Source organism: Sylvia atricapilla, chromosome 1 (genome assembly GCF_009819655.1).
Source record: "Sylvia atricapilla isolate bSylAtr1 chromosome 1, bSylAtr1.pri, whole genome shotgun sequence".
Lineage (NCBI taxonomy): Eukaryota > Metazoa > Chordata > Aves > Passeriformes > Sylviidae > Sylvia > Sylvia atricapilla.
The window spans coordinates 98,344,998-98,362,504 of NC_089140.1; positions in this window are offsets into that span (position 1 = coordinate 98,344,998).

Consider the following 17,507-nt stretch of genomic DNA (forward strand, 5'->3'; position numbering starts at 1 on the left):
TTTTGCCCATAGGTCTTTTTTGTTTTCATGCAACATTCCAGTCCTTCACTGACCTTTGAAATACTTAAAAAAGTTACGGTAATTTTTTTATCTGAATTCATTGGCTTTGAAGCATAACTGTCTTCTATCATACACTCATAACTTAGCCTGTAGGAACTGTGAATCATATTCCTGCTTAAAACAAGTTTAATGCAGAAAGCAATTATTAAAAAATGTGAACTTAAATTTAGTTTGAGGCATTAATCTTCCCATTCATTCAGCCACTTTGACTGGTTAAATACAGCCTTGATTTTTTTGTTGCCTTGTCAGTAGAAAAGTATCTTATCAATATGCAATGACTTAAAGAAAAGAAAGGATGTCCCGTGCTGGTGGGCAGAAACAATACAAATTACTGTCTCTGAATACAAATTATTGAGCAGTTTCTATGTTATGGCATTAACTTCAATGAGAACATTTTGTAATGCCAAATACATAACAATTCCCTTCAGCATTCTCAGTATGTGACTTTAGTTCTTCTTGGGTTTTATTTTTTCTTTTAATTTTTTTTAAAATATATCTCTATGGGGATGAATATTTCTGTGTCTGGGAGTTTCTAATCACAGATACTACATATGTTAAAATCAATTAAAATTCCAGGCAGTCATTTAGCTGCTGTAGGGAGCAAGAGTGTAATCCAGAGCAATGTTCAGCCTCATTTTTGTTTATGTATCAGAAGGAAAGTCAAAGCCAGCAGCTAGTAAATTAATTGTCTGAACATGTCAGACATTTATAAAAATCCCCAAAGCACAGGACTTGCAAAACAGCTTACTTTTCCTCTTTCACCTCCTAAATCAGTTCACAAGATTTTGATACATCATAGAGCAGATTTCATCCTTTTTTAATTGCTAAAAATGTGACATATGTATATTAGTTTTAATGGGGGAGCTTATTTTACTGAGATTTTTAATCATGAAATGTATAGTGATTTGGGGTTCTCTTTCATCTCCTCTCTAATGTAGAACGCAAAGCTCTTTTGGGAAATCCAGCTGATCTACAGAAGATTATTTCAAGTAACAACAAAAATACCATATGTCACTTGCTGCTGTGCTGACAAAAGCAAATTATTGTCAGAAAAGCGAGGCGTTTAAACAAAGAAAGGCCATACATGATCAAGCATTAGTGCAGTCAAATTAATTTTAGTCCCTTCTAATACAGTGCAATATAGTACAAAACCAGTTTGCACATCCACATCCTGCCGCTACTACAATCCTGGAAAAAAAGATGTTTTTCATATAATAATTGCATATATTTCTGTGGAATTATAGAGAAAAACTGTGGAAAAAATAAGTACAATGCCTTCTTTGGTCCATAAGGATTTCCAGCTTGACAAATATTACAGGATCCCCTTAATACAATCCCCTTTTACTCTCACCTCTTCAAATAGAGCTTTTGAGCAGCTATCACAGGGGAACTGGGAAACTGGCAAACATGAGATGAATCAGGTCATGGTCATGCTTTTATAACGGTGCTGACAATGTGTTTGACCTTCATATTGGCAAGTAGTTTATTTTCACTCAGCTTTTGTTGTCAACAATTGTCAGTAAAATCTCAGTTCATTGTGCATTTTAGTGCACAGGTAAGTTTATTTCAGTGGGTTACCAACGGAAGAAAAAGGACACTCATAATTCAATTTATAAATAAAAATCATCCCTAAATATTCTTATGACTTACAAAACCACTAATAGTAGTTAGCCACTAGGCTAAAGAAAATGAAAATCTGTACGAAGACATCAGATGAAACAGAACAATCAGCCTTTATCATGAATAAAATAGTATTACAATTCAAGGCATTAGAAGAATAAAATGGTTTTTATAATCTCATTTTTCAGTTTGCCAGAAGTGACTTTTCTTGTGAAATCATCTAATCATCTACTTTTTTTTTTTTTTTTTTTTTTTTTTTTTTTTTTTTTTTTTTTTCGGATTTACCGAGAAAAAACAAAATCCAGAAATAACTTATTTTCCAGTATTACTAATACTGGTCACATGAAACAGGCAAACAATTAATTAAATTAATTATAAAAATAATTAAAGCAATGATTAAAAGTATAGAATGTAATTCTAATTTAAAATTTTCACAGCAATGGAGAAATTATATTTTCCCTATTGCTTTGTAAACTATATCTCCTTTTCCAATTTTGGCAAAAATTATGGGTGTTTGTTTTGTTGTAATGGGCACAGGAAGGTATATTTCAAACAGGAAAGGATTCTTGCTTCTACCTAATTTGTATGAATCATCAAGGAATGAGGAGGTAAAGTCTCTTGTTTTCTTTTTCATCATTGACAAGTATGAGACTGAGAGTGCAAGAATGTTTCTAACTTTGATAGCTAAAGTCTGAGTATTGGGCAAGGAAATGAGTGTTTAAGAACTATCTCACCCTCATTTGTGATTCATTCTCTGTGCTGTTTGCCCCCAGTAGGCAGCTGAACGTGTACTGCTCTTGGCTAGGGTGGGTTTTATTTGCTGTATAACCAGCAGTTTGGTGCCGTGTTTCAAACCTGTGACCAAACCAGTGTTTTAATTACTGCTGAGTAGTGTTTGAACAATATTTCGCTCTCCTCCCTTCGAAGTGGAGAAGAAGTTGGGACACAACCAGGACAACTGACTCCAGCTGACCAGTGGGAAATTCCTTGCCCTGAGGTGTCACGTTCAGCAGTAAAACTGAGGGAGAGTTTTCCCAGAAAAGTCCTGCTCACAGGCTGTGTGGACATAATGTGTGAACATTGGTCTGTTTATGTGTGAACACATAGTGAGATGTGGTGAGTGATCACTTCGGGGTTTTGTTTTGTTGGTTTTCTTGCTTATTGATTTGCCTTTGTCTCTGCCCACAAGTTTCTCTTTTTTTTTTTTTTTTTTTTTTTTTTTTTTTTTTTTTTTTTTTTTTTTTTTTTTTTTTTTTTTTTTTTTTTTTTTTTTTTTTTTTTTTTTTTTTTTTTTTTTTTTTTTTTTTTTTTTTTTTTTTTTTTTTTTTTTTTTTTTTTTTTTTTTTTTTTTTTTTTTTTTTTTTTTTTTTTTTTTTTTTTTTTTTTTTTTTTTTTTTTTTTTTTTTTTTTTTTTTTTTTTTTTTTTTTTTTTTTTTTGTTTTTTTTTTTTTTTTTGTTTTTTTTCCTCTTTTGACTCACTCTGCATCTTACTGTATGGAGTACATGATGTGTGTGGAGCTTCCCACTGTATAAAAACAATAATCCTCTTCTGGGAAGCTCCAAAAAGGCTAAATATATGCAGTACATCAGCATGGTCTTCATCATACTCTTTAAACTTTTTACAGACAAGCATGATAATTTTTTTTCCAGATGTCAAAGTAACCTTATTTTTACACTGAAATAGGGTCACCTCAAGCCACCTTTTTACTCACCACTGCCTACAGAAAAGAGAGACTCACAGAAAGCTGTAATTAATAAGCCCTAGGCAAGTCAATAGGTTGTGCTAGGTCAGCCACATCACATGAAAGTAACTACCAGCAGAGTGTTTTTTCATCTGGAGAAAAGGAAGTTGTTGTACTTCCATATCGATGGAGTTAAACGTAAATGCTAACATGAAGTTAACTGGCCAAATAGATTTGGCCCCTTTCAGAGATCCTTACAGGATCTGGTGTAAATGACAGAAAACTCCAGAAAATCTACTGGAGTATCAAGTATAAACCATATAGTTGTTAAATGGCTTCTAAAATGTCTTGAGACACTTTCTTTTTGACACAAAACCCCTTCCTAATTGTACTCATTGCATTTCAGTTCCAGAATTTCCATTTCACCAAAAATAATCAAAGTAACTAAAGGCTTTCTGCCTGGATTTCTACATGTCTTTTTCCTATAGATTGTGAGAAAGAAGTGTGAATTGGGATCAATTAGTCTCATTACATTTAACCTACAATGCATTTCACCTCAGACCAAGGAAACCATGGAGCACAGTGTCATTCCTGAGGTTACACTCCTCAGTATCTCCTCCAGTGAGACCATGCCCTACCTCTTCCACCAGACTTCCAGAAGAACTATGAGTCAATGCACAGCTTGAAAACTATATATGGTCACATCTAACATTTCCACAGAACCTTCTGCTGCATACCTAATTACATAAACACTTCATCATGTATTAGCAACTGATAAAAAGCTTACATACTTTTGCAGGTTCTATTTTAAAGAAAATTGTGAAGATAAATACTAAATTAAGTATTATTTACTATATCAACTATAAGCGTTGTAGTTATACACATTGCTACAGGACTCGGAAAATAGGTTTTTATATTAAGTTGTAATCACTGCCTCAAGAAACCTTAAAAAGAACACATAAGTATTCATATTTTAACTTAGAATAACATTAAAATGAATGTATTCTATTAGTTGTTCATTAATATTTTCAATTTATTCATACCGTATTCTCGGTCTTATTTTTAGCTTACATTTTATTATTTAATAATACCATACCAAGCCTGAAGTTTCTTTTTAACCATCTAAACTCAACCTGGTTGATGAGAAGATGGGTTTGAAATACCTTTATCAAACATGCCTCTCATATTCTCCAGGCAGGGTGATACATTAAAATCTATAAATTCTTAACATAGTCCAATTAAACGTGTAACTGGGTTTAGATATACTTTAACAAAGTTTAACAATTTTACTTTTTGTCACAAAAAGAGACCTTTCTCAGCATACTACAGATATAGTTTGTTTAAATCAGCTGGCGAATGATGTTCTTATTCCCTGGAGTTGTGACATTTTATGCTAGTTAGGTAAACAATCTTAAAGTAAAGAGTACCTGTAAGCAGCTCTGGCATTTAGCTGACCTGAAACAGATGAAGTAACAAACAGCAGAACTATGAGATTTGAGCCCAGCCCTAAAGTTCTTTAAAAAGGGAAAGTCCCATATTCCCTGGTAGAGGAGCAAAATAGAAATCTTCTTTGGGAAATCCTCTGGAGATTTCTTCAATTTTTTTCCTTAGATTTTAGTCTTGGAAATCATTTCTCAAGTTCTTTAGAAAACTAAGAGCTCAATACAGAGGCAGAGTTATAGTCAGTTCACTTGAAGAATGTTAGAGTACACCTGTTAAGCCAAAGTTATTTAATCTTTGTTGACAATACTCAATTTTAAATCTCTACAAGGAAAAAAAAAAAAAAAGTGTAAATAAAATCTGAAAATTATTTGTCCAAAATTATACCCAATATGTTTCTATACGTTTCTATTTAATTGCCTGCTTATTTGGGCTTCTGATGTACTTCAGGATGGAAATTACTTTATTCAAGACCAATATGAATAACTCTATTTCATGTAATTGATTAACTTGTACTAACTTGTGGTGAAACCTTTCATCTGCCATCAAACTTCTATCCAAGGCTTTCTAAAAAAGATGAAATTCTATAGAGGTTCACCACTTGTTCTATGATTTTAAGATGAATTTGAATGGCATACAGGAGTTTGGTGCTTTGAAAATTCAGGATATACAAAATTTTCTTTTATAAAAGCAGAGCTATCTAAAGAAGTTTAGACAAAGGTATGGTCTCAAAATGGAAATTTAAGCAAATATGCCTTTTTAATGTATATTTTATATAGAAAGTTATGCAAGGGATTCTGACGTATGCTGAGGTTTAAACTAAAGGAGAATGTTTAATGTACATTAGTGATCCCTTATTATCTAGCTCAGTCTCCAAACCTGGAACATCTGAATCATTGTGGCATCACAAATAGTCAAGGAAAAATTATTTTAAACATATATATAACACTAGATCTGGATCTATGCATATGTTATAACATATATATATATAATTTATTTAAGTTATAACATCTATATATGTAAAACATTATATTTGTGTGTGTGTAGGTTATATCTCATTCACATTCTTGTAACTTTGGTATTAATTTCTTGTTACGTATTCTATTTTTAAGTAAATTTTAAAGGAACATTGATATCAAATCATCCATTATTCCTATATTTTAAAATGCATTACTACTTCTACTATTACTAGTTTGGGTATCCAAGATTAATTAAATTTTCACAATAGCTCTCCTCCAATAGCAAATCATATTCCCCTTTTGCTAGACATATGCCAGCCCTTAGTTGTTATGCCTTGCCAGCATTACTTCCTCCTTTATTAGTTTCTTTTTTTGCCTGTAGCACTGATTTTCATTGGTATGGTCGGATTCTTGGTTTCATTTGATTTATTCTCACTGATTAATTTCCAGCTGTTTCCATATTTCATGTATCATGGTTCTTTGATAGCTGCTTCATTCAGACCTTACATTTTTTACACTTTTTTTACTGATATCTCTCCTAAATATGGATATGGCCTTTTACCCCCCCCCTTTATGCAAATTCATATTTTAATCCTAGATTTACAGAACAGTCTAAGAAGAAGTATATTTAAAATTAGCTTTAAACTTAGTTTAAATATTAAAAAGTATAAGAATTTTATTTAGATTCATAAATCTCAAAAAATTTTAATTTTTTTATAATACCCAGCTCAGTTTATCTGTGAAAAAATTTATTTAATAGCTTTGAAATATCACAAAGAGGGTTTTTCATATGCTTTTCATGTAATCTATAGTCTGTTGTTCTGTTTAACATTATTTCCTCTGAATTCACAATGTATGAATGCAAAGAATGTGGAGCTAATTTACAATGAAATGCACTGTGGTATTTTTCTAAGCAAGATCATTTGAAATTTGAATTAAAGTTTTATCTCAAATTGATCTATGAAATCAAAATTATTCCATTGCCTTCAAGAGATTTTCCTGGTATTTTGCAAGAATTTAGCCGTAAATTTCCTTCCTTAGGTCTTCTGTTTTAGAAACTAGCTGCAATCCTCAATATTTTATAAGTCCAAAGATGATCTATTTCCATAAAAACAAATAGACTTACTCAAGGATCAGTAACAAAACGGCATTAGCTTTTAAGTATTACTGCTTATATGTGCTCTGAAGCAGTCAGGTTTCACTGTTTGAAATCCTAATACCTACTGGAATTATACATGCCATATGTTACTTTTCTATGTTTACATTTTGCAGCAAGCAGAAAGAACATTGAATTTTCTAAATCTGCTATGCATGCCCTTCTAAAGATGAACATTTCTATGGAGGGAAACGAAGGGGGAAGTGGCCTGAAAATTGAAGTCAAAGAGAAAAGTTACAAAACTCTGAACAAAACAGAGGGAAAAGAAAGCCGTAATAGTGGCTACAGTCTGAACGAATTCAAGCATCAAAACCCCACCTATAATTATATACATAGAGGGGGGGGAAAAGATAAAAGCATTACTCTTTCAGAAATCTCTACAAGCAGGGGACCCTTTAAACGTTTCAATTGTTCTTCAACTGCCTGCTTATTCAAAAAGTTCCAGCAGCCCAACAAGCCCACACACACCAACTAAACCAAATATTTAGGTTGACTTTCATAAAATCTCTAAACAGGAGCAATTTCTTGCTGCCACTGGAAGACACATTTGTACATCTTCCATTTGCATAGATTGCACCAGCTATGGTGAGCACTGATTGAATTTTCAGGGGTTTTTAGGCCATAAACTACCAGAACAAGTTTAATAATAATTTTTCTATTTTGGAATAGTTAGTTAGATCATTTTATACTGCAGGGTCAGGTAAGCAAAACCATCAGATTAGGAAAGTGAACAAACAAGAGAGAAAAGAGAGTTTGGGTTAAGTTTTGAGCCACTGTGCCAGCTTAGTCTTCTCAAAGATTCTTGTATTTCCACTCTTTCACTGCTGCATGAAAGTAGCAACACTTTTTAAATCAATGAGGATGCAAAGTGTATGTTTTCAACCACTGGGTACAATGAGCAGTGCTTTTCAGTCTGCAAGCCTCTGCAGTCACCACGTCAGTGTGTCACACATAAAGTGGCACTGCCTTTAACCCTGCCTGCACTGATGCTTTGGGAGAAGGCCATCAGGGGGATTGTACCTGCTACTTGAACAATGATAATTGTACTGGTTAGAGAATTTAACTGAATTCTTGTCTCGATAATCATTAAAGAAGATCCTGTAAGAAAACATGCTAAAAGTATATTGGTAGAAAAGTACAACTGTAATAGGCCTGTAAAAAGAGAGATAAAAGGTAAATTTTAAGGTTAATCTAAGGATTTGGCTGTTCTCTCCATTCTGAAATTGGCAGAGTGGCAGAATGTTTAAGGCAATTTCAGCAAAATTCTGTTATGGTACTCCTCAGTTTTGGAGTACAGGCTCAGTCAAGCAATCAATGGGATTTTGGAATGAAAATGTATATTTGCAGAAAAAGTGAAAGAACAGGAGCCATAGATGCTGGAAATATCATCAGTTGAACAAGGCTTGTGGAATTGTGATTATACAGGGTTTTTGGAGACTACACAGTTTAAGTGTCCTTGCATCAAATTTTCAGTATTGCTTATATATGCCCTTTGTTCCTGCATCATCACAGCTGTTCAAGAAACTGTTAAATAAACAGGATCAAAAAATTTATTATCGGAAAATATATATCCTTCAATTTCTGGTTCTGAGTCACTTTCAGCTATTTTTTGTGCCAGTGCAACAAAAAGTTTTATATGGTGCAGTAAAAAGACAATTTTTTAAAATGTATTACCCTCAATCTGATCTTGAGAAGACTTCACTAAACTGCAGTCTTGGTTTGGTTATTCCAGCATTATCCCAAGTCCTGACAAGTACATCTGTGCTTTTTTTGTTTTTAGAATTGGCTTGCATTTTAGGGGATTTTCTCATCAATAGTGAAACACTTCATCTATCACTAGCTCTCTAAACTTCATATATGTGTGTTCTAGAGAAGCAACTATCTGTCATTCAAAGAAATATCTAAAGTGCTGGTAATTCTTAAACTCTTATCTTAAAATTTTTCCAGCCTCAAATACCTGGTTCTCTACTTGCATAGAAGTTTTATCTGCTAATTTTCAAGCAACTAGTGACCATTCATTATGTTTTATTATTTAGTATATATTTAACTCAAATCAGAATTCATGTCACACAAAATTAAACTAAACTGACAAGTTATGTATCTCTGTTAAGACATCTGAAGTGCCTAATTCACTCAGATTAAGTCTTTTGCCTAGTTTATGCAATACAGGGACATTACAGCATTACAGCATTACATTAAATATCTTAGATGGCATACTTGGTTCAGCCTTAGAGTTGTTCTTAAATCTATCCCAATTTTAAAGGTGTGCACACAAGATAATTATTTTTTAATCATAAGAAAGCAGAGATACTCTGTGGTTTCAGTATTTGGTGAGACAATATTTTTAATTTGGTCAAGTTAAATCTAGTCTCAGTTTAGCTTCTAATACCTAAAATCTGACAAGGCCCAAAACACATGAGGTGAAACTCAAGGTACAGGGTCCTAGCTTCAAAACATTTTTAAAATTGGTTACTGTTTTGATTTTAGGAGCTTAGTTACTATATTTTAAGTTGAACCTTTACCTAGATAAAACCTGAGAGGAGAAGAAATGCTTTTTCAATTCCATTTAAGTAACAGGGAAGAGAGGATCAGAAAAGAAGTCAGTTGAAAAAGTTCATGTTGGAAATTTCTCAGAAATAAGGGGATGAGTGTAAGTCTGCTCATTTTTAGTCTTGAGCCCTGAACAATGGATCTTATGCCCTGGACCTTTTGTCTTCAAATAATATTCAGAGGACAGCTCCTGCCACAGGTGAGCTCAGGAGGTCTCCAATCCAACCTCCTGCCCACAGCAGGGTCACTTCTAAGGTCAGACCTCTAGTTGATGAAGACTTTGTCTGGTTGGGTTTTGAAAACCTTCAAGAATGGAGATTGCACAGCATCTTTGGACAGATTGTTAAGTTATTCTCAGAGATAAAGTTTTTCTTAGATTCAACCTGATGACTTTTTTTCCTCAATTTATGTTCATTGTCTCTCCACCTTACCTAGGTCCCTCTGGATAGCAGCCCTGCCTTTAAGTGTATAGACATACCCTGTGAGACCCTCAACAATTATCTATATTATAGGTATATGTCATCTCAGGCAGAAGTTGTATTTAGGTCTCCTGCGTGCATATGTTTCAGATGTTTCACACAGTATGAGTAAAATATTTCTCTAATCTGTAGAATACTCAACCTCTATTAGTATCATCACCACTGTTCCCTTGAAAGGTACTTCCTTTCCAAAAGTCTTACAATTTAATTTGGTTTTTTTTTTTCTTAATCTCATATTCTTTCAACTTGCTGAAACCCAAGAATTTGGAAGACCTATGCAGAAGCCCAGTTTTTCAAAGAACTTTTGCCTGTCTGATGTAACTAACTCTTTTCCAGATATTTTGGGCCAGCTTTTAAGATTTGCAAAGCTCTAATTAGGACGTGACTTCAGATTTCACCTCAATTATTGTTTGCCAACATTTTTTTCTCACTGATATATTTGCACAAATTATAAAGCCTTAGTTCAACAAAAAATCTTTTGTTCCCCCTCCCAAAATAAGGAAGGGTCATGGTTGCAATTTTCATCCATGCTTTAAACTCAAAGGTTAAAATACAATGTTTAAATGGTGACAGAAAAGTCTCAATGAAGAAATTGGGGTCTTTGACCTCAATCTCTGCTACTTGGAGTGGGAGGTGGAAGAATCACTCTGTGTTTGCTAGCTGAACTACAGTAACCTGCACCTGACAATTTAACCTGTTAGGTTTTGAGCATTTCTCAGACCAGATCAAAAGCATCAAAATCTGTGTAAATAACATATTGCAGAAATTTTTCTTTCACTTAAAACTAAAACCAGAAAAACCCAACTATTTAATTACAAAATGAAGCACATAGACTGTGCAAAATCACACATTATGTATATTTTAATAATTTATTCTTCTACCTCCTAGATGAGTCTCACTGTATTTCCATCTCAGATTTGCATTGAACTTGTAAGTCATAGGAGATCAGGCAGAGTAGGTTTTGTTATCAGAGGAGTAGACAAGTTTAGGACAAGATGAGAGGAAGTGATCACAAAAGTGAAGTACAAGTAAAAACATTGACTTGAGAACTACTTACAATCCTATTAAAACTGTGGAAAAGCTTTGGCTTTTTTAATGCTATTGGTTCAGTGTTGTCTGAAGTGTAGATAGTGAGTACACTGAAGTAAATAGATAACTTTAAGACAAGTTCTCTTTACTAATATACTAAATTTTACTATGCCTGGTTTTGCAGTCCGACTTGATAAATTATGAATCAGAAAAAGAGGAGTAAGAACAGGTATTTATTAATAACTAGGTTTTCTTCCAGATATACTGAAATACATTGAAATACATACATCTAGGTGCTAGGATTTTTTTTTTTTGTTTTTCAGAAAAGAAGTCAACTTCAAGAAGATTATTTCAGCAAATAGCTTAGAATTTTCTGAATCCTAAGTTTAGGTATACTTCCTTAACAACCATCATGGCACCTCAAATTAAAATATGTCTGTTGAATTAGAATATGGTAATTCCCATAGAAAATGACTTGTTGAAATTCTCATGTGCATCAACAAAAAGTTAAAGGAAATCTGTAGAAAAGACAGTTACTTATTTTACTCTGTTTTCTGCAGCTTTTCTTGGTAAGGTCAAAATTAAACACATATTGTGATGGAATAAGAAGTCATATTTTATCACTACTAAGTCCTGCTTCAAGGCTTTCTACAACTTTATGTAAGAGTTTGTACATGTAAGGAAGAGATGTCCTTTTTTGTTTTAGCGTCTCTTCAATGTTAGAAATTTTACGCCACAAGTCTCTGCGTGGAGAATTGAAGAAGCTCCTTTTTAGCTTCCAACAATTTATTCATGCTTCCTGCACAGCCCTGAGGTTAGTATGTGGGGACACAGTAGATTATGAGACAAGAAAGAATAGTTGGAACTTGCAGGAGAAGAGCACCTTAAGAAAGTTTTGTCACTGAAGTAACTAGAAAATCAGTACTACAAGTGAAAAGTTGGGGGTTTTCTGTTGTACAACTCTTGGTGGCAAATGTTAGTTTTTTCAATATGTTTTCAAATTCAAACTTGTTTGAATTATCAATACATCAGGGATAATATCCCTTACTTTTGTCTTGAAGAATGCTCTCACTGTTCCACTTGTCTCTTTTGCTTATATAAAGGAGCTATTTTTCACTTTCAGTGTCTTTCTGTTGTCCTGCAAATAGATCTCTTGAAGATCATCTTAACAAAATTATAAAACCAAAGCATAACTTTTTAAAATTATTTTCTAGCTTCGAGCATAATTAAGAAGTAATGCATGAACACCTACTTCCTTTGCTGTAAAATTCTCTGACAATGCAATCACATATTCATCGAGGTTAAACATGGGACTTGCAAAATGTGTATCATGGGTTTTATTTAAGGTATGAAAACAGAGAGGGTCACAGTTTAAATATAGCTGGACAAATTATAACATGATTAGCATTTGTTTCAATGTACATTTTTTCAAGGAAGAGAGAAGCAGAAAGGGCAGCATAAAGAGGAGTAAAATAGAATTGAAGAAGACCAAAACAGGCAAAATATGCAAATTTTTTACACAATGTACAGGTTTTGAGAGAGAAGGGAAATAGAGAAAATTAGCTGGCGCAACACAAAAGCACAAGTTATTTAACATATGGGAAAAACATAAGAAGGAGAAGAAAATGAGAAAGGCAGAAACAAAGGGAAGAAAAGAGAAATTCTTTAAATTAAATTTAGGATAGTGGAAGATGTGTGTAAAAGAACTATCAAAAATTAATTTAAAAACAGATCCTTTTCTTCTAAACTTTACACTCTATGGGATTGCAACATTTTTCAGCCAAAATTCCTATAATTTTAAAATTCCTGGTTTTTTTTTCCAAATGACTGTATTATTCTATCTCACTGGAGTCACTCATGAGCACTGATGTGGCTCATCTAACTAATTATTTAAATCACTGAGGATAGCAAAATGTCTTAGAGGTATGACAATATTCCTTTCCTTGACTAAAAGGGAAAAAGAAATAATCTACACTGTATTGGAACAATATTGTTTTACACAGTCATTCAAGATACGTCGTTCCACTTCATAACTCTGCAGGGCTTATCTCTGGCCTGATTTTACTGTTCAGTTAGAGTAGAGAAATAAGAATATAACATGAAGGTCAGTATTCTAGAGCATTTAGGAGAGATGGATTTGTTTGAAATATTTTTTAATGTTAGCCAAGTCTGTCTTTGAAGAAAAATAATTTGTACAAATTTCAAAATTAAAAAAAAAACCAACAAAAAATATAGAATTTGAATCCAAGGTGCAAATCTGAGATGTAAAGAGCAGTACAGTACTATTGTACTGAGCAATCTATAGTTCAATACCTCAGTTTTAAGTGTAAAGAACTTTTGCTTATAATGAGTGGCTAATGATTTCTAGTTAATAAATATCTTTTTATATTTTAATACCTTCTACCTTTCACAAATGTACATTTTATTTCATGGCTTCTTTTCTTGTTTTTTTTTTTATATGATAAATGATAATTTATATATACTGGTGAAAGTAGGAGGAATAAAATAGCTAGACTAAAACATTGAGACAATGAATCACACATATTAAGAAAAGAACTGATTAACCCAGTCAAGAGTTCTTAGTAGACATATTTTATTTCACCAGGTGCAATATACTGTCTAAGGAAGTGGTGAAGACTGACAGCTCTATAGAGACTAGCCATTTGCTATGCCTGTTTTGCATAGCAAATTCCCTCTAAGGTTGGCAGAGACAATTATTTGATCTAGCTAGGTAATTTCATCAGAATGCTTTGCACGCATTTCAGATGGCATAAAACATCACACTGATATGTAATTTGTTCTTCCCATGTTCCTCTTTGACAAAAGAAGCTCAAAAAAAGAGACTTCTTTTGGCACCACAAGATTTCCCCAGTGTGCAAAGATCTATGGATTACATTCATGCACTAATTGAAGATGCTCAGTTAACAATAAGAATCTGAAAATAAGAAGCAACCAAAGAGAACTTAAATACATGCCAACAGGTTGTTAAATAAATAGAGGTTTTTAAACTATGTGTGCAGGAAATCAAACTTTGGGATTAAAATAAGGACTTGACTGACTTGAAAGGAAGATTAATTCAGAGAGGGAAGAAATAACAGTGAAGTTGGCAGAACATTTCAAAGACCAGGAATAAGCAAAAAATTGACAATCTCAGGAAAATAATGAAATACTACTAGATAATGAGGGATTCAATTTTAGAGGAGACTGAGAAATGCTGGTTATCAAAGTTTTATGTATCTTTACTTAAAAGAAGATGAAAATATTACATGAAAAGGCTTTTAATGAATAATTGTTCCAGAAAAGAGTGATTTAATCATTGTCAGAGAAAAAAAAAAACGTAAAAACATGCAGAAAAAATATGCAGAAAAATGTGCAGAAAAATATGCAGAAAAATAAGAAAAATTGACTAGCAAAACAGATGTATTTGGAAGTCTCCTTCACCAAGAGAAAAATAAATGTAAGACTGAATAATCAAAAACTATCAAAGAAAGTAAAAAGTGTTTGAGACCTAAACACAAAAAATGAGAAAAGAACACATGGGACCACAAAGACAGTGAGGCAAAATAAAGTATTAAAAATATTTGGATTAGAGATAATCTGGGTATAATTCAAAGAAACAGAGCCAAATAACAATTTGTGTTCAGGATTCAGAAGAAACAAATAAAAAATATTAAACTTCTTGTGTTTTATATAAATCTGTCTAACTGTAACCAAGGACTGTGAGAGGGGATTGTCCCAGATTTGTAAAGTTCGAAAAGTAATACATGAAACTAAAGGTACATTAGTTTAACATTCTTCATATGCAAAGTTTTAGAAAATATTTCAACGAATAGGACAATTAAAGACACAGGTGTAAATGGAATGTAGTATAAAATACAGTGTGGTTTTATCAAAGAATGCAACCCCTAGATTAATTTAGCAAATTTTCTTCCATTAGAAAATCATATTTTAAGCTGAGCTCCTTTTATATGGAATTGAAGACTGCTATATATGAAAAGAAACATGAAACTGGTCCTGAGAATTAAAAAAAATTCAGGAATTCAAAAGATAACATTAGGCAGGAAGGGTATACAGGTTGCTGTAAAATCTTTATGAACCTTCCTTTATAAATTTTTTTAATGACTATGAAACAAATAAGTAGAATAAGTAGATGAAATCTGGTCAGCAAACAACCATATGAGGAACGTTTTTCCAATGCAACAGGAAGTCTGGGATATTGTCAGGGAAAAGTAATGTAAAAGAAAACCTTGAAATGCAATAGAATGAAGCTTAATTTCATGAGCACAAAGGAACACTTGGCAGTAAGTCAAGTGTTAGGACTTGGTAGAACACAAACACAAAGTTCACAATCCACACCACCAATTAAATTAATGATATTGACATTACCTGGATGCCATCATTATCCGATGATAAGAAGACAGAAAGCCTTTTCAAGATTTTCCAGAAAAGCTTAATTGAGATCATGATTAATTTGTAGTTCTCATCCAGAAGGGTGAAAACCATATTTTTTAATATGTATCACTGTGGATCATACATGAGACAGCTTGTGTAGCTTTGTTGCTATTTTTTTCTGTAGATAAAATTTAAATTGGGTTTATGGCAGAAAACAGTCTGATTAAAAAAAGCCCTGCTACACTATCCCAATGGCTGTTAATGTCTCAGTGATTTCTCATTAAATACCACTCATTGAAAATATAATTTTAAAAAGAAAAAATTACAACATATGCTACCTATTTTACAAAACAGGAAATCTGTTTCTTTTTTATGATTTGGGGGTCCTCAATCTAGACACATTTATACGCCCTTGGAAAGGATTAAGCAAGCTGGTTGCATTGAGAAATTAATATTTCCCTTTCTTACTCAATAAATTTTGCTTAAACATCACCAAAAAATAGTATTGCTCCTTGTACAATGAATATTTGATAAGTAGTTCCACTGTTACTGAGCCGTAAGTGGAAATGAGCTAGTGAGGAAGAAAATGATCAGATTTTACATAGCTAAATTATATCATCCAAGTGCCCTTTTCTGCACAACCCATTTGATTTTTTTCTAGGAGGGGAAAAAAGAGTTAATGAGCCTGAGTACTATCTGAAACATGTGAACATTATGGAAAATGTCTTAAATTTATAGCCAGAGCTACAAAGTCATTTGGTATTCTTTCCAAAACAATTATGTTGGCATTAAGAACTCTTTTTTTTTTTTTTTTTTTTTTTTTTTTTTCAATAGACTAAAATTTAATAATAAAAGTTCGTTACCATGCAGAGCCTGCCATATTAAAATCTCATGCAATCTCATGCAGTATTAGGATTTCAGCAAGCTAATATACCTGCTACTGAATAGATGAACAGGAAATTTTAATATATTCAAATGCATCCTTCCCTCTAAGTGCCATAAAGTGCTTTATAGTTTTGGGGAGAGGAGTTTAACAGAATTAAAACTTCCAGCTCTCTTAGCACAAATGAGTACATTTTTTCTTTCTTAAAATATTTTTCCAGAGTGACAGAGATACTGAAACTTTTTACATCAAAAATAAGACAGATTTATAACATATATTACAAATTAGACAAAACACATGATATCACATGAAACAAGTAATATTAATGCAGAAGAACAAAAACCTCCTGAGATGTTCTTTAATTAGACTGAGTGTATTTTTTTCTGGCTTCTTTTTATATAATCTCAAAATGAATAAATATTTGTAGAATATAGTGCAAAAATATATTTTTTTAATCAAGAAAAGGATTCTCATTTCTTCCTCAGTAGGTAATTTTATTGCTAAAAAATAACTCAAATATTTGTCTTTCTACCTTGAGTTAAATTCTTCCAGTAAGAAGAACTCTTTTAGTTACTATGATTCATGCCAACCACATTTCTACTGTGTTATGAATGGATGATGGTGTGAAAACTCAAATGATGTCTGAGAAATGAATTTGTTCTACTTTCAATATGTGTAAAATATCCAAGGTTACAACTTGATTCTTAAAAGGAGACATGTCTGCATGTGCTCAATGTCATGAGGCAAGAAATTACCTTTCTTCCATGAGATAACTAAACAATTCTCAAAATACATATGTGAATGAATCTCTGGATCAGGACAGAAGAAATGAAATATCATGGAGAGACCTTTCCAAAATCAAAAGTAGGAAAAAGATTATGGTCTAGTTAGCTAAAATGATGGTTCAAAATAATGTAACCATTCACATGCAGACTATCCCTTTTTAACTTAGACTGGATAATTTAAAAAGTTCCTCTCTATTAAGGCATAAGACCTTCTTTATAGTGTTTTCAAACATATTTTGTATCCCAAAATTGTTAATACAGTTGAAGACTGTACAGTTTGAGAATTTTAGTGAATATTTGTTCTACTGTCAAACATTAAGCCAATACTTGTTTAAGGTACAACATTTTTTTGATATATAATTTATATAGCAACATGTAGCAAGTATATAAAAATAGAGAAAAAATATCTATACTACTCTTTGCCGAGTCCTGCATGAAACTCTGAAATGGAGAAAACAGTAGACTCCATCAA